This window comes from Eptatretus burgeri, chromosome 7 (assembly GCF_056783735.1).
Source record: "Eptatretus burgeri isolate ZD-2024b chromosome 7, Ebu_testis_v1, whole genome shotgun sequence".
NCBI lineage: Eukaryota > Metazoa > Chordata > Myxini > Myxiniformes > Myxinidae > Eptatretus > Eptatretus burgeri.
Genome location: NC_140967.1, coordinates 80,032,025 through 80,050,745, shown reverse-complemented (window position 1 = coordinate 80,050,745; position 18,721 = coordinate 80,032,025). Strand labels below are relative to the sequence as shown.

Below are 18,721 nucleotides of genomic sequence, written 5' to 3'. Positions count from 1 at the left end.
CCATGCATCCATCCATCCATGGGGACCATACTCTGTGCAGAGCATTGGTGCTGCCAAAGCAGTCTCCTTGGTTACTGGGCACAATCCTGGACGTGTCGCCACTCCGACACAGTATACCAACAAGCTGGCACTCATTTTGTCGACCTCAGAAGGATGACAGGCAGATTCAACCCCACCTGGTATTAATTCAACAGCCGAGAGGGATTTGAACTCAGGATCCTGGGATCCCAAACCCACAATCCTAACCATTAAACCAACACCAGGCCTAAATTGATGCATCATCCCAAAGGAGGATTTGTTACAATGGAAAATATGATGGACATTAACACTCACCAAACTTTCCTTTCACCTGTTCTTTGTTATACCCCGCCAACCAACGAAGTTGGCGGGGGATATAGAAATGGGTTCCGTCCGTCCGTCACATTTCGTTTCCGGAGCTTAACTACAAATCCCCTCAGGATATATTTACGAAATTTAGTACACATATCAAGCAAGTGGTGAACTGGTGCCTTTTGATATTTTCTAATTGATAGGTCACATGGTTTGGCAGCCATGTTGGATTCAAGAAAAATATTAAATAATGTTTTCTCTGGAATCACATAACCTAACGAAGTGAAAATTTGCAACTATCATCTTCCTTCATGTCTGCATACATAGTAAAAATTATGACATCACAAGTCACATGGTTTGGTGGCCATCTTGGATAGAAAAACACACCTCATCCGATTAACACGAAACTTCACACGTATTCCACTGGTTGTTGTTGTTCTTCTTTCCAGAATGCTGTGTATTTTGCTACATGATTACAGAATGAGAGAAATAACTTTTGAAGCTGTTTTTCTTCGAAGCTGTCTGTGCTTATTTCCGTTGTTATTATGAAATTTTTAATTTTTAATTCACATTTATTTAACCAAACAGTTTTGGTGATGTCCATTCAGTGGACAATTTGATCACCCGATGTAGAGTTATTTTTTAATTGTTCTGACAATACCCACTGAGAGCTTTGATTCAAATCCCATGCTGTTGATTTATCCATATATCTCCTAATATCCTTGTTACCCTCACCAGAGGAGAGGGTATTGCATTTTACTTCTTTAAAAGGGGGTGACAGGATGGCCGAGAGGGACACATACCTGCCTCTAAACTGTGTAGCTTGGGTTTGAATCCCGACCGAGCTATAAATATCATCCCGTTGTTTCACAAGCAGGGTGATTCATCAATGTGTGTGCTGTCCCTCGGTGGACGTTAAACAAGTGACGTGTCTGCCGACATTAGTTGGTGGATGTTAAAGATCCCATTGTGTTCTTTGTGAAGAGTAGTTGGTTAATGGTGGCATCATGAACAAATTCCAAATTCCTGTCCTAACCAGCAGAAGGCATGTCTTTAACCAGCAGAAGGCATGTCTGTAACCAGCAGAAGGCATGTCCCTAACCAGCAGAAAGCATGTCCGTAACCAGCAGAAGGCATGTCCCTAACCAGCAGAAAGCATGTCCGTAACCAGCAGAAGGCATGTCCTTTACCAGCAGAAGGCATGTCTGTAACCAGCAGAAGGCATGTCCTTTACCAGCAGAAGGCATGTCTTTAACCAGTAGAAGACATGTCCGTAACCAGCAGAAGGCATGTCCTTTACCAGCAGAAGGCATGTCTGTAACCAGCAGAAGGCATGTCCTTTACCAACAGAAGGCATGTCCGTAACCAGCAGAAAGCATGTCCTTTACCAGCAGAAGGCATGTCCGTAACCAGCAGAAAGCATGTCCTTTACCAGCAGAAGGCATGTCCGTAACCAGGAGAAAGCATGTCCGTAAACTGTAGAAGGCATGTCCTTTACCAGCAGAAGGCATGCCCGTAACCAGTAGAAAGCATGTCTGTAACCTGTAGAAGGCATGTCCTTTACCAGCAGAAGGCATGTCCGTAACCAGCAGAAAGCATGTCCTTTACCAGCAGAAGGCATGTCCGTAACCAGGAGAAAGCATGTCCGTAACCAGCAGAAAGCATGTCCTTTACCAGCAGAAGGCATGTCCGTAACCAGCAGAAAGCATGTCCTTTACCAGCAGAAGGCATGTCCGTAACCAGGAGAAAGCATGTCCGTAACCTGTAGAAGGCATGTCTGTAACCAGTAGAAAGCATGTCCGTAACCTGTAGAAGACATGTCCGTAACCAGTAGAAGGCATGTCCGTAACCAGTATAAGGCATGTCCGTAACCAGTAGAAGGCATGTCTGTAATCAGGAGAAGGCTTGTCCTTTACCAGCAGAAGGCATGTCCGTAAACACCAGAAGGCATGTCTGTAACCAGTAGAAGGCATGTCTGTAATCAGGAGAAGGCTTGTCCTTTACCAGCAGAAGGCATGTCCATAACCAGCAGAAAGCATGTCCGTAAACACCAGAAGGCATGTCCGTAACCAGTAGAAGGCATGTCTGTAATCAGGAGAAGGCTTGTCCTTTACCAGCAGAAGGCATGTCCATAACCAGCAGAAAGCATGTCCGTAAACAGCAGAAGGCATGTCCGTAACCAGTAGAAGGCATGTCTGTAATCAGGAGAAGGCTTGTCCTTTACCAGCAGAAGACATGTCCATAACCAGCAGAAAGCATGTCCGTAAACTGTCGAAGGCATGTCCGTAAACAGCAGAAGGCATGTCCGTAAACAGCAGAAGGCATGTCTGTAACCAGGAGAAAGCATGTCCGTAACCTGTAGAAGGCATGTCTGTAACCAGTAGAAAGCATGTCCGTAACCTGTAGAAGACATCTCCGTAACCAGTAGAAAGCATGTCCGTAAACAGCAGAGGCATGTCCGTAACCAACAGAAGGCTTGTCTGTAAACAGCAGAAGGCATGTCTGTAACCAGGAGAAAGCATGTCCGTAAACTGCAGAAGGCATGTCCGTAAACACCAGAAGGCATGTCCGTAACCAGTAGAAGGCATGTCTGTAATCAGGAGAAGGCTTGTCCTTTACCAGCAGAAGGCATGTCCGTAAACATCAGAAGGCATGTCTGTAACCAGTAGAAGGCATGTCTGTAATCAGGAGAAGGCTTGTCCTTTACCAGCAGAAGGCATGTCCGTAAACATCAGAAGGCATGTCTGTAACCAGTAGAAGGCATGTCTGTAATCAGGAGAAGGCTTGTCCTTTACCAGCAGAAGGCATGTCCATAACCAGCAGAAAGCATGTCCGTAAACAGCAGAAGGCATGTCCGTAACCAGTAGAAGGCATGTCTGTAATCAGGAGAAGGCTTGTCCTTTACCAGCAGAAGACATGTCCATAACCAGCAGAAAGCATGTCCGTAAACAGCAGAAGGCATGTCCGTAACCAGTAGAAGGCATGTCTGTAATCAGGAGAAGGCTTGTCCTTTACCAGCAGAAGGCATGTCCGTAAACACCAGAAGGCATGTCTGTAACCAGTAGAAGGCATGTCTGTAATCAGGAGAAGGCTTGTCCTTTACCAGCAGAAGGCATGTCCATAACCAGCAGAAAGCATGTCCGTAAACACCAGAAGGCATGTCCGTAACCAGTAGAAGGCATGTCTGTAATCAGGAGAAGGCTTGTCCTTTACCAGCAGAAGGCATGTCCATAACCAGCAGAAAGCATGTCCGTAAACAGCAGAAGGCATGTCCGTAACCAGTAGAAGGCATGTCTGTAATCAGGAGAAGGCTTGTCCTTTACCAGCAGAAGACATGTCCATAACCAGCAGAAAGCATGTCCGTAAACTGTCGAAGGCATGTCCGTAAACAGCAGAAGGCATGTCCGTAAACAGCAGAAGGCATGTCTGTAACCAGGAGAAAGCATGTCCGTAACCTGTAGAAGGCATGTCTGTAACCAGTAGAAAGCATGTCCGTAACCTGTAGAAGACATCTCCGTAACCAGTAGAAAGCATGTCCGTAAACAGCAGAGGCATGTCCGTAACCAACAGAAGGCTTGTCTGTAAACAGCAGAAGGCATGTCTGTAACCAGGAGAAAGCATGTCCGTAAACTGCAGAAGGCATGTCCGTAAACACCAGAAGGCATGTCCGTAACCAGTAGAAGGCATGTCTGTAATCAGGAGAAGGCTTGTCCTTTACCAGCAGAAGGCATGTCCGTAAACATCAGAAGGCATGTCTGTAACCAGTAGAAGGCATGTCTGTAATCAGGAGAAGGCTTGTCCTTTACCAGCAGAAGGCATGTCCGTAAACATCAGAAGGCATGTCTGTAACCAGTAGAAGGCATGTCTGTAATCAGGAGAAGGCTTGTCCTTTACCAGCAGAAGGCATGTCCATAACCAGCAGAAAGCATGTCCGTAACCAGTAGAAGGCATGTCTGTAATCAGGAGAAGGCTTGTCCTTTACCAGCAGAAGACATGTCCATAACCAGCAGAAAGCATGTCCGTAAACAGCAGAAGGCATGTCTGTAACCAGGAGAAAGCATGTCCGTAACCTGTAGAAGGCATGTCTGTAACCAGTAGAAAGCATGTCCGTAACCTGTATAAGGCATGTCCGTAACCAGTAGAAAGCATGTCCGTAAACAGCAGAGGCATGTCCGTAACCAACAGAAGGCTTGTCTGTAAACAGCAGAAGGCATGTCTGTAACCAGGAAAAAGCATGTCCGTAACCTGTAGAAGACATGTCTGTAACCAGTAGAAAGCATGTCCGTAACCTGTAGAAGACATGTCCGTAACCAGCAGAGGCATGTCCGTAAACAGCAGAAGAACATCAGCCCCACAGCTGCACCCTCACGCTATGCTGCTACCCTGCAACCTTGTGCTGCATATGAACGAAGAAGAAAAAGATTGCTTTAAAAGTACATTGTTGTCTCCATTGTCATTATCCGATTTGTAATCTTCTTTATATATTGTTTCGGGAATGGCCCTTCGTATGCTACTAAATATAGGATGAGCCCAGATCCCCCATTAAATGCATGTTTAGCCAGGTTGTTCGGAAATTTGACGTTACATGTGTGTCGGGAGGTGTCACAGGCTGTGATTTGTTGTGCAATGGTGGTGTACCGAGGGCTTCTTCTTCCTTCCTTCCCCTCTCCGGACGAGGCCCCGCCCAGTCGGCTGAGAGGGAGTGGCCAAAAAGAGGAAGTAAAACTAAGGGGAGGAGTTTGATCGGCTTCGAAAAGGGGACGAGCCGGTGGGCAGCGAACGAAGACCTCTTGGAGTCGTTCAGTTTGGGGGAACAGTCGGTTTCGAGGTGTGCTCGGGCTTCGAGGCGAGAAGGAAAGGAGAAGGTGGAAAAGAACTGAGAGGACCTGGCTGCTGTGTGAGTCTGGAGTCGGCTTCGAGAGGAGGTGATCGACAGGTTCAACCTGCGTCTAACGACGGAGCCTCTGACTGTCCCGACTCACCTCACGGCTCGATGACGTTTTCGAATCCCATGGACCCAGCCTGCCGGAGCCCGGCACCCTGATTTAGCCTTGTCTGGTGAACAGGCCAGGCCTGGACTTGTCTGCTGGACCTTGAGAGAAATCAGCTGAAACCCATCGTCGATCTGACGGTCTGGTGCAGTCGACCTCGCGGGGTTTGAACGTGCCGAGGTTGCGTGTGCGGGCGCTGCCGGGAGCAAGAGTACGACGCCTCCATTTTGTCACGCAGCGTGTTCGAGCTTGGGGCTCGAATCCGTGGACATCGGCTTGTTATGAGCGACATTCGTGCTTTTGACACTTTCCTCTTGTCCATGAAACATCACCAAGTACTCTGTCTTGTCTGCATGCTGTCTATGTCTTGTTTGCATGTTGTTTAAGGTATATCTTGGTAGGGACCCCTTCGAAACCCGTAATCTGTAGTTCCCTAGTTAAGAACGGGTTATAGATTAATTATAACATTGTCGTGAATGTTTGGCTTGTGTTGTGTTTCCCCGATGTGCCCCAGAGGAATAAATCCGCCCAATTCGTTTAAAACAAAAAACAACTGGTGACGGCCTTCGAATCCCGACACCGCAGAAGCCATTAACAATTGGTGTCCGGAGTGGATTGGGAATCCCTCCGTCATGAATCTTTAACATTTGGTAGTTAGGAGCGGGATATTTGGACCTGTGGTGCATTTCGCACCCCGAACATTGGATACGAGAGGCACGAAGAGAGAGAGAGAGAAAAAAAACTTGGAAATTATACAAAAAATGGAGTCGCAAAATAGCGGCGCGGCTCCACTTTGGTGCGACACGAAGCGGGAGTGGGCTATTAATAGCGCAACGAATGGCACAACACGAGGCAGAGGCTCCCAGCCACCGGTTCAAACCACGTGGTGACGGCATGCGCCATGGCAGGCGAGGCAGTACGACTATGCGAACATTGGCAGGCTTCAGACGCAATTGGGGGATGCTTTGGAACAGGTGAGGCGTTATGAGAATTATATAAAGGAGGTACAAATTAAATTGGATGAGGTACAACGGCACGTAGACGAGGTTCAGATAAATGATATGTACGAGGGGGTACAACAATTACAACAATTGGCCGATGAACAGAAACGAATTCGGTGGCTGAAAGAGGACTTAGCCAACAGTGTCGACGAACTATGTGGAGAAAAGAATAAAGTAGTGTTGTTTACCCGTCAGTTGGAATATGAGAAGAGCAAATCCCAGGATAGGGAGAACTTGGAAAAAGAATGGAAAAAATAAGCTTGAGAAGGAAAAATGTGAACACTATTTGGAATTGAAACAACTGAAGGAAGAGGTAAGATCAGGCAATCGGATAAGAGAAAGCCGAGAACGGGAGATAAAAGGAGGAGAGGAATATCAGGAACACCTAAAGGAATACAGTAAGAAAAGGGACGAATTGAGGGAGGAAGCATGCAAAAGAGTTGTGGAGATGAGAGAGGAATTATGGGGAAAAGCGAAGAGGGAACAAGAAGAACATGAATTGGAAATTGATAAACTAAAGGAGAGACCGTGCATTTTCCTAAAAAATGTGAATCCTATCCAAGGTTGGAGTATGCGGAGATGAGGAAGGAATTATGGAAAAAAAACTTCGGAGTTACAGAAACACCAAAACAAAGAGACGGAATTACAAAACGAGCTGAGGATGTGAGGAGAGGAAAGAAAGAGAAGAGAATGAAACGTTAAGGAACCACACTGGGCAGATCAAACAGTTAAAGGAGAAAGCAAGGTTGGAGTACGAGGAGATAGTGAAAGAACAACGAATGAAACAGAAAAAAGAAATCAACCAATTGAAGGAAACGACAAGATTAAAGAATGAGATGCAAGAAAGAGTAGTGAAAGAACAATGAATGAAGCAGGAAAGAGAGATCAAACAATTGAAGGAAACGACGAGATTGAAGAAGGAAGAACAAGAGAGTCAGTGGGAGAGGAAACAAAAAGAAGGACAAGAACAACGAAAGGAGAGAGCAAGGTTGGAGTACGCGGAGATGTTGGAAGAACAACGAATGAAACAGGAAAAGGAAATCAACAAATTGAAGGAAGCGACGAGATTGGAGAATGAAGAACAAGAGAGACAGTGGGATAAGAAACAAAAAAGAACAAGGAATGAAACAGGAAAAGGAAATCAACAAATTGAAGGAAGCGACAAGATTGGAGAAGGAAGAACAAGAGAGACAGTGGGATAAGAAACAAAAAGAACAAGGAAAGAAACAGGAAATGGAAATCAACAAATTGAAGGAAACAATGAGAATGGAGAAGGAAGAGCATGAGAGACGGTGGGATAGAAAACAAAAAGAAAACGAATTTGAAACTGACCAACTAAAGGAGCGAGCAAGGTTGGAGTACGCGGAGATGGAAAAACTCCGGGAAAATAACGGACAACTCAAAAGGCTCAGAGAGGAAGAACGACTCGAATGGAAAATAAAATGGAGCCAGGAAGTAGAACAGCACAATCATGTGGGAGGTGCGACATCACCACAGGGAGGAATGTTAGTGGTGCGGAACTTGATTGACATCACTCGTCGGATGACACCACAATTAGAGCAAAACCTGGTGAAGGAGACATTGAGGGAGCATACGGGGTTGTTGATGAATGAAATACATTTTGAGCAGGTCCATCATGTGGAGCTGACAGTCCCAGAGGAGAGTGGCGAACCGATGATGAGCAACCTGCTGGAGAGAAGCAACCGGACAGAGGTGACTCTGGAACGAAGCAGGTACGTGGGCACATGCAGACATGGTGCGGACGATGAGTTTAAGGCAGAAATTGAATTTAATGTTAACGAAGAGACTCTGTCCGAGGGGGTGCACGTATGAGTGACCCCTGAATGTGTGTATGGAGTGCCTGTGAATGAATGCTGTGAGGCCACACTCCAGACTACAGCACCGGTATGTGCTGCCGAGGCCGGAACGTGTGTGGATACTCGCGTGGCATTCGGGAATGTAGCCCTGGAGTGCGAGGCGGTTGGTCAGTACGCCGGCAAGGTTGAAGGTGTGGAATGTGAACACCTAACCTTGGAATGTGTGCAGCCTGCTGTGAGTGGGAGTCATGAGCGTGGGATGAGTGGTGACGTAGGAGATAGGTTAGATGTGCTGCATCCAGGAGCAGGCTTTAGAAATTGGATTTTAATTTCTCTATCAGCCTCACAGGAACTTTGGGGTAGAGCGCAGATGAGTAGCAAGTGGCACTGGCATGTGTCACTTGGTCTTCAAACCTTTCTGAGCACACGAGGGGTTTGGCGAGCTGAGTGGGGTTTATCTGTCTTCAGGGAGTTATGGAGAAGAGGGGGAGGCCGCCTTCCCAATTGGGGTTCACCTGATTTCCGTGAACCCTGGAGAAGAGGGTGAGGTCATTCCACCGATTGGGGTTTACCTGATTTCCGTGAACCCTGGAGAAGAGGGGGAGGCCATTCCACCGATTGGGGTTTACCTGATTTCCGTGAACCCTGGAGAAGAGGGGGAGGCCATTCCAGCGATTTGGGTTTACCTGATTTCTGTGAATCCTGGAGAAGAAGGGGAGGCCATTCCAACGATTAGGGTTTACCTGACTTCTGCGAACCCTGGAGAAAAGGACAGAGTGGACCACAACACCAATTAAGACGTGACCCCTTTGAGCCGTGGCGGAAAGGTGACGGGGTCATATAATGGGTAATGAGGGATTCGTTCCCTCACTCCCCTTCCAATGAGCCAAAGAAGCAGGCCATATGGGGATGTGAAAATATTGATTGAAAATAGTACCGAAAGTGATTGCAAATTGAGAGATAACAGAAGGCATAAGAGTGGCACGGGTGGATTTGGGAGATTATTGGAAAAAGCGGTGGAGACATTACAGGCAGAGCGTTAAACACATCTGAAACAAGTGGATGACAAAGAGTGGCTTGTTTGAGGAAGGATTGAAATGCCTGATTGGAACCATGGGGCTGGTGAAGAGATTTTGATGTTTCATTTAAATTGTTGGAAATAAACGATTATGGCAGTATGGAGGAGGCCAACGGACAACGGACATAGTGAAAATTGGTTGGGGTTTGATGAAAAAGTGTACTAGTTAAATTTGATGACCAAGTGGGATCCGAGGGACCGGTGTATTTTTGTTTTCACATAAATGTGAAAGGTGTTGGATGGTGTTGTGGACTGGGTGTGTGGCACTGTGGAATGAATGACAAAAGTGTTTGGGTGAATGGCGTGATTGTGCAAATGAGGAGAGTGAGTGCGAACACCGTACCCTGTCGGTAGGAGTCTCTTAACCAAGTTAGTGTAGGTTAGGGGGACTTAGAGGATTTGACATGGATTCTGGCTGCTGTTCCATTGTGCAGGTGAACTGCGAGGGGTCGGTGCAGGCCAAGGTATGGGGATACTGGCTGGTAGTGTGACATGGTATTGGAAGTTGGTGAGTCGGGAAATAGGGCACCAGGGCTTTGGGGGTTCCTGGCAGGTGAAGGCTGTCAGAGGTGCCAGGAGAGCACGGTATATGTGCTATGAGAGCACAGTATAGGTGCTATGAGAGCACAGTATGGGGGCTAGAGAGAGCCACCCCTTAGTTAGGAGCGCCGGAAGCACACTCAGGTGAGCCCCGAGGTCGCTGAGTGTCCTCCACCCCCGATTGGAAGCAGGCAAAGAGGCCGAGTAGTAGTCACACTCCCCAGCCAGCGAGTTATGCCTGGCACCACCAAATGGAAAAAGACAAATAATGGCCTTGCCCAGGTTTAATAGAATGGAACAGTGTGCCAGGTTGGGAAAAATGGGTCATTAAGATCATTCTAGCCATAGCAAGGTTTGTTGCATTGTCTCGAGCTAAAAGTAAATGGTTAGGTTCGATGGAATCTCCTCAGCACCATTCATGTGTGACACCTGGTACAAGTAGCATTGATGGGAGAATTTGTTAACAAGCGCCAGGCTTGGTCACCCTCTCCAAGTGCCAGAGAGGCCACCAGTATGTCATGAGCACGCATCCACGAAGATAACAGTTGAGTAAGAAACACACCGTCCTGTCAGTAAAGAAAAAAAAAGGGGGAAGAAAAAAAAAAGAGAACTTAACCAAAACAAGTCAGGCAAGGAAGGTTAAAGGTACACTCCATCTCACCTGGTCTGAGGTCATCACACCCCTTTGCGTCCTCAAGAACACCTCCAAACTGCATTTGCTTACCATCGATATCACTGTGCCACCATTGCCGTGTCACCTGCTGTCCAATCAGGGCTTGTTGCCTGCTGCTGCTTGTGAGTAGGCCATATGGGCCAAAGCATTTTTGTGGGCCATTGAGGCCAGAGTGCTTTTGTGGGCCGTTACGGCCGAAGATTCATGCCATTTTGTGGGCCGTTGCGGCCGAAGATTCATGCCATTTTGTGGGCCGTTGCGGCCGAAGATTCATGCCATTTTGTGGGCTGTTGCGGCCGAAGATTGATGCCATTTTGTGGGCTCAGTGGGCCAAAGAACTCTTTGTGAGATTAGGCCACTGGGCCGACTGAACTCACCTGGTGAGAGGCCTACGTATAAGGCCACGAAGTGAGGAAACCTTCAGGGGTGAATGGACAATACTGCCGAGAGGGGGCATGAAGGAGCGAACACGTGAAAGAACTTTGAACCTTTGAATGTTCTGCTCCTATGCCAATATTGGTGTTAAAAGTAAAATTGGATGTCCTCCTGTTCAAATCCATAATTAGAATGTTAAATAGTGTGCATGGAGTGTGAATTGGTTTGTTAGATTGGTGACCCGACACACTAGGATAGGGACATGCCAATCTCACTGTGACACTTTGGTTTTTGGAGTTAAGTGCTTCCCATGTTTTGGGTTAGAGTAAATGGGAGATCTGTGCTGTACGTTAGACAGGGCCATTGCCGTTGGCTGCCCCAGATGGAGGCTTGGGAGAAAGGTGGGGGTAGTGTTACAGGAATGGCCCTTCGTATGCTACTAAATATAGGATTAGCCCAGATCCCCCATTAAATGCATATTTAGCCAGGTTGTTCAGTAATTTGATGTTACATGTGTCGGGAAGTATCACATGCTGTTATTTGTTGTGCAGTGGTGGTGTGCCCAGGGCTTCTTCTTCTTCCTTCCCCTCTCCGGACGAGGCCCGCCCAGTCGGCTGAGAGGGAGTGGCCAAAAAGAGGAAGTAAAACTAAGTGGAGGAGTTTGGTTGGCTTCGAAAAGGGGAGGATCCAGTGGGCAGCGAACGAAGACCTCTTGGAGTAGTTCAGTTTGGGGGAACAGTTGGTTTTGAGGCGTGCTCGGGCTTTGACGCGAGAAGGAAAGGAAAAGGTGGAAAATAACTGAGAGGACCTGGCTGCTGTGTGAGTCTGGAATCGGCTTCGAGAAGAGGTGATCGACAGGTTCAACCTGCATCTAACGACGGAGCCTCTGACTGTCCCGAATCACCTCACTGCTCGGCGACGTTTTGGAATCCCATGGACCCAGCCTGCCGGAGCCCGGAACCCCGATTTGGCCTTGTCTGGTGAACAGGCCAGGCCTGGACTTTGAGAGACTGGACTTATGCTGGACCTTGAGAGAAATCAGCTGAAACCCATCGTCGATCTGACGGTCTGGTGCAGTCGACCTCGCGGGATTTGAACGTGCCGAGGCTGCGTGCGCGGGCGCTGCCGGGAGCAAGAGTACGACGCCTCCATTTCGCCATGTGGCGTGTTCGAGCTTGGGGCTCGAATCCGTGGACATCAGCTTGTTACGAGCGACATTCGTGCTTTTGACACTTTCCTCTCATCCATGAAACATCACCAAGTACTCTGTCTTGTCTGCATGCTGTCTATGTCTTGTTTGCATGTTGTTTAAGGTATATCTCGGTAGGGACCCCTTCGACACCCGTAATCCGTAGTTCCCGAGTTAAGAACGGGTTATAGATTAATTAAAACATTGTCGTGAATGTTTGGCTTGTGTTGTGTTCCCCAATGTTCCCCAATAAATCTGGTTGATTCGTATGAAGTTGCCGTTATGGATTAATTCGTGTCGCGTCGAGGAACGATCCGTTCGATTGGTATATATAACCAAAATGGTTACAGACTGGCAGAAAACGCTCGGCATCTAACAAAACCAGTCTCTAACCGGGGTTATTTCCCCAACTGGTAAGGTCCAGGGGTACGTTGGTATCGCGATTGAAGACGCGTGACCTGAGGCCTGTACAGAGCCAGCGGGCGTTATAAACCCCAGAGACTGCGGTGGTGAGGGTGGCGCCGAATCTGTAACGTGTTTGGCTGCCAAGAGTCCGGTGAGAATCCCGCCACCGCTGAATCCTAAACAATATATATATATATATATATATATATATATATATATATATATATATATATATATATATATATATATATATATATATATATATATATATATATATATTTTATATTATCTCTGTCTGTCTGTCTGGCCCTCGATAGTAAGAAAATATTTTCAAACCTACAGGGCAGGGGTTTCGGGGGGGGGGGGGATTCTCTTTTTGTAAATGTGTATCGTATAGTGCCACCTGATGGTCAGTATTATTACAAATCATCTTCTTGTCGCCAATCTCACAATTCTGGCACCCAACAGGCAACAACCACACTCCAAATGTTGTCTAAACAGAGGCACTGTAGTAGTCATTATTGTGTCCTATTGCCTTATTGTTACATATTATTGCCTGTTCTTTTGTATTAAATATTGTATATATTGTATTAATCATTGCATTATTATTATTTCCCTCGCGAGAGGAGTGAGTATTGCATTTGTTTGTTCAATTGTTTGTTTGTCTGTCTGTCTGTCTGTCTGTTCGCACAGAACATGAGTGTTTTTATTTGCAACCCCTGGTTGGATTGAGACAAAATTTTCACCATAGGAGCGACGACTCATGTAGAATGTTTTACTTATAATTATGACGTCATCGGTCACATGGTGTGGCAGCTATGTTGGAAAAAAAGAAAAACTTTGGACCTCTGTATCTCCGAAACTGCACCATGGGAAAAATTTAAACTTGGCAAATGGCAAGTACTCCACATGGGGAATAAGCATGGTTTGTGCATGATGTCATAGGTGCCTCCAATATGACGTCATAATTGCATACTTGGAATGCTACATCTGATCAGTATGAAAATTTTTGAGGGTCATCTTGGGATAAATTGGTCAACAGAAAAAAAGTTGATGACCTCATCGGTCACATTGTTCAGCAGCCTTTTTTTAAGATTTGCTTCAAAAAGCTTTGCTTTAAAGCTTCAAAAATCTTCTCTGAAATGGCTGAACTGGTCAAGACGAAACTTTACAGCTATGACCGCCTATCCATGAAGAACAAAATGTTCCACCTATGACATCATAGGTCACATGGTTTGACATCCATATTGGATTTACCCTAAAAAAAAACTATAAAAATCTTGTTGGCCAGAACGATTGGACACATCGAGGGGAAAATTCACCCAAATGTTTCCCAAGAGTTGGGGATACCAGGGTGTTCACGAATAATTGATAGGTTGCATGGTCTGGCAGCCATATTGGATTGAATGAAATCTTGAAAAAAATTCTTTCTCTTTAACTGCTTCATCGATCGATGTGAAACTTCACAAATAAAGGCCCGGTCACACCTTGACGTTTTAGCCAGCGATGGCAACGTATTAAAATGTATGTAAAACGCTGGCTTACGTTGAACTTTTGATGTTTTTTTTTAAAGATTCGGACGTATTCATCGCGACTTGGTCTTATGTATAACGCATTGGTAACGGACACAGAACGTTTCGTTGTGTTATAGATAACTTATACCAACGAATGCTGAACCTGTTGTCGGCCTACACAACCGATGCCCAACGATAGTCTAACTTAGGCATAGCGTGTTGCACGCATCGCCGACGATGTTGTGACGTAGCCTATTAAAAGGCTGACGCACAACGATTCGAATCATAACTGCCGTAGAAATGGAAGTGACAACATCGCGGTCACACCTTGGCGATCTTGCCAGCGTATGCCGACCTAAGAAAAATGTGTCTAAAACGTTGGGGCACGTCAAATACGGTATGAGTAAGTTTGGTATACGTGAGTACAACGCTAAAGTACGCTATCATACGTCGTAGTAAGTAGAGTACGTCAAGAAATTTTAAACATGTTCAAAATTTTACGACGTACTCGGCGTATGACACACGTTCCGCATGCGATGGGGATAAGTTTTACACACGATATGTGGACGCTTACACACGTCCACAAAGGCTACTTATAAGCTACTCATAAGTTGAAACACGCCGCGGTAATGTCTTTTTTACGCGAAACTTATTTCTAACTTATGTTTGACGTGCTTTGAACCAATTCTGTACGTAGTCCCAACACACATCGACGTATGTACACGTATTCCAATGACGTCTTCTGGTCGACAAAAAAAAAAAATTAACGTGTTTCTAGCTTACAACTGCCATAGAAAGAAGTGTTCCCAGCGGTTTTGGGAATTGGTATATAAAAATGGTGTTCATAAAAGGGGAACCCAACAGTGTTTTCGAGTCCTTTTTGAGTCGATGTCCATGTCAGCAGTAACAGTATCAGTATCAGTATCAGTATTAGTATTAGTAGTAGTTTGTTCATGTTGGCAGTAGTAGGTGAGTGTGAGGGGGAGGGTGTCGGTTATGATGGATCGTCCTTGCGTTTAACGATTTAACGATTTAAATGATAAACTCAACGATTTAAATGGCTGCATCTCCACTATTGAAAGTAGACGCTTGCGCTCAACAATTGGATTTTTTTTATACTCAACGACTTTTAAACGGTACCACTCAGCTATTTTCATTGTTTACAATGAACGATTTAAATTGCTGTCACTCGCCTTTGTTTTTTGACGCTGGCGCTCGGAAATTTTAATCGTTTCTATTGAACGTGCTAAATCGCTCAAACCCCACTATTGAAAGTAGACGCTTGCACTCAACAATTGGTTTTTTTTTTACACTCAACGACTTTTAAACGGTACCACTCAACTATTTTCATTGTTTGCAATGAACGATTTAAATTGCTGTCACTCGCCTTTGTTTTTTGACGCCGGGGTTTGGAAATTTGAAGCGTTTCTTCTGAACGTGTTAAAACGCTCAAACTCGACTATTTTAAATAGACGCTGTCGATGGACAATTGGAATCATAGCCAAGCTAGACATCGAAGTGTGAACATCCTCGTCATGCCGAAGAAAAGTTTGAAGAATGCTGCAAATAAGTGTCCTGGCCGTGGCCGTGGACGCTGACGCAAGGACGATCCATTATACCGACGTCTTTCAGCCTATGAGTAACTTAAAAGTAACGTCTGTCGATGTGTGGCAATGATCGCGTAACGTGCTAACAACACGTTAATCATAGGTTAGAAATAAGTTTCGGGTACGCTAAACATTACCTCGGCGTGTCTCAACTTATGATTAACTTACAAGTAGCTTGTGTTGACGTCTGTCAACGATCGCAGACCGTGCATACAACTTGTGGCCAGCATAGCGGAACGTGTGAGTCATACGCGGGCATACATCGTGAAATTTCAAGCATGCAAAAATTTGAGGACAACCAAAAAGTACAACGTTTAAAGCCAGCGTACAACGACGTATGGCAGTGTTTTTCAGCGTGCTCTCAATGTTATCAAAACTTACCCATAACGTATTCAACGTGTGCCAGCGTTTTAGAAAAAAAAATTAAAAATCGGCATAAGTTGGCTAAAACGTCAAGGTGTGACCGGGCCTTAAGCTCGAGTGGTGATGGGAAATACATATTTTCAATTTCAACCTGATCAGACACACGGTCTGGTAGCCAGAATTATTTCATTTTTGATCTGGTTTTTGGGTTTTTTTTAATAAGGCTCACTTGGCTGTGCCTGGATGGATTTGAGGGTAGAGGAGTAGCAGCTGAAATGTGAATCCTATCCAGGTTCCTCCTGATGACTTAATCTTTGCTTTTTGCTTGTTCGAGTTCCTTCTGATTACTCCAATGCAGGACTGTACCTATTTGGTCTTCCATTTGATTCGAATTAAATTTATTTTAATCCCATTCTAAATTCAATAAATAATGAATAAAAGTAAAAAAAAATTAAAGTGTCATGGGTCACGGTCAGGTGTCCAATCAAAGTGGGGTTGCATCAAAGCGGGACGTCTTGGTACCCGGTCATCACTGCCAGTCGTTATAAAGTTGCAGTTCTAATTATGTCTCTTATTAATTACTTAACACACCAGCACAAAAACACCACACAAAACAAGTTCTGGTGAGGGTCTGCAATCTCTGATTGCTCTTTCTCTTGTTATTATAGTGTTGCTTGCTAAATGATATGTGATTTATTAATTGGAATTATACATCGTACGTGGCTGTCGTTTTTTTTCTAAACTATATCTTCAAACCACACAAGATGCAGGTTCCTCTGCTAGTGTATCTGTGTGACTATCTGTGCCTTATACATTGTCGAGAAAAGGAAATTACCATGATGAAAATCACTTAGTTTTGACTTTGGTTTTTAAATTTATCTTTGTTTGTGTATCACATGATGATGGACATTAACTTTTTGCCGAATCATCTGTTTATTTTGGCAGAGAGGGATAGGGTAGGGGTATAATTTGTGTTTTTTGTTACTTAACAAAAATTTTCTTTGACTTCGTTATTGTCCCTGCAAAAGTACAATTCAAGAATGATAACAATCATAAAATGCAGCAAATAACACACAACCTATATTGAGTGATTTGTTTAATTATTGGGTAGCTGACAGGATAGTGTTGATGTATGTACACTCACCTGTGGGTTTGAATCTCGACCCAGTTATAAACTGTCATCCTGGATTTTGTTCACAGTTAAGGCCCGGTCACACCTTGACGTTTTAGCCAACGTATGCCGATTTTTGAATTTTTTTTCTAAAACGCTGGCACACGTTGAATACGTTATGGGTAAGTTTTGATAACATTGAGAGCACGCTGAAAAACACTGCCATACGTCATTGTACGCTGGCTTTAAACGTTGTACTTTTTGGTTGTCCTCAAACTTTTTCATGCTTGAAATTTCATGACGTATGCCGGCGTATGACTCACACGTTCCGCTACGCTGGCCACAAGTTGTATGCACGGTCTGCGATCGTTGACAGACGTCAACACATGCTACTTGTAAGTTAATCATAAGTTGAGACACGCCGAGGTAATGTTTAGCGTACCCGAAACTTATTTCTAACCTATGATTAACGTGTTGTTGGCACGTTACGCGATCGTTGCCACACATCGACAGACGTTACTTTTAAGTTACTCATAGGCTGAAAGACGTCGGTATAATGGATCGTCCTTGCGTCAGCGTCCACAGCCACGGCCAGGACACTTATTTGCAGCATTCTTCAAACATTTCTTCGGCATGACGAGGATGTTCACACTTCGATGTCTAGCTTGGCTATGATTCCAATTGTCCATCGGCAGCGTCTATTTAAAATAGTCGAGTTTGCGCGTTTTAACACGTTCAGAAGAAACGCTTCAAATTTCAAAACCCCAGCGTCAAATAACAAAGGCGAGTGACAGCAATTTAAATCGTTCATTGTAAACAATGAAAATAGCTGAGTGGTACTGTTTAAAAGTCGTTGAGTGTAAAAAAAATCCAATTGTTGAGCGCAAGCGTCTACTTTCAATAGTGGAGATGCAGCCATTTAAATCATTGAGTGGCAGCCTATGAATAGCAAACCCTACGTCACCGGCAAAGATAAACTGCTGCACGATATGGATAAGTTAGGCTATCGTTGGGCATAGTTTGTGAACGCCGGCTTCACGATAATTATTCGTTGGTATATCGTATCTATAAGTAATCAAAGCGCTCTATGCACATTATTAGTTCATTGTGCATTTGTCCAACCCGTTATGAATAGACCTAAATCGTAAAAACAAGCTATAGCTCATTGTTGAAAAAGCCCCATAAAAAATTAGCCGCGAAGAACTTTGAACAATGGTGAAAAGATGTCTCCTACCCGTGGACACGCGGACGCAAGGAGGATCCATCATAACCCACACCCTCCCCCTCACACTCACCTACTACTGCCAACATGAACAAACTACTACTAATACTAATACTGATACTGTTACTGCTGACATGGACATCAACTCAAAAAGGACTCGAAAACACTGTTGGGTTCCCCTTTTATGAACACCATTTTTATATACCAATTTCCAAAACCGCTGGGAACACGTCTTTATATGGCAGTTGTAAGTTAGAAACACGTTAATTTATTTTTTTTTTGTCGACCGGAAGACGTCATTGGAATACGTCTACATACGTCGATGTGTGTTGGGACTACGTAAAGAATTGGTTCAAAGCACGTCAAACATAAGTTAGAAATAAGTTTCGCGTAAAAAAGACATTACCGCGACGTGTTTCGACTTATGAGTAGCTTATAAGTAGCCTTTGTGGACGTGTGTAAGCATCCACATATCGTGTGTAAAACTTATCCCCATCGCATGCGG

The 18,721-nt window shown here is 44.9% G+C and overlaps 1 protein-coding gene across 13 annotated transcripts in view; it reads left to right on the top strand.

The window, feature by feature from the left end:
- Nucleotides 1-18,721, top strand: part of DLG2 (discs large MAGUK scaffold protein 2) — a 652,065-nt gene that overhangs the window by 581,624 nt on the left and 51,720 nt on the right. The window lies entirely within an intron of this gene.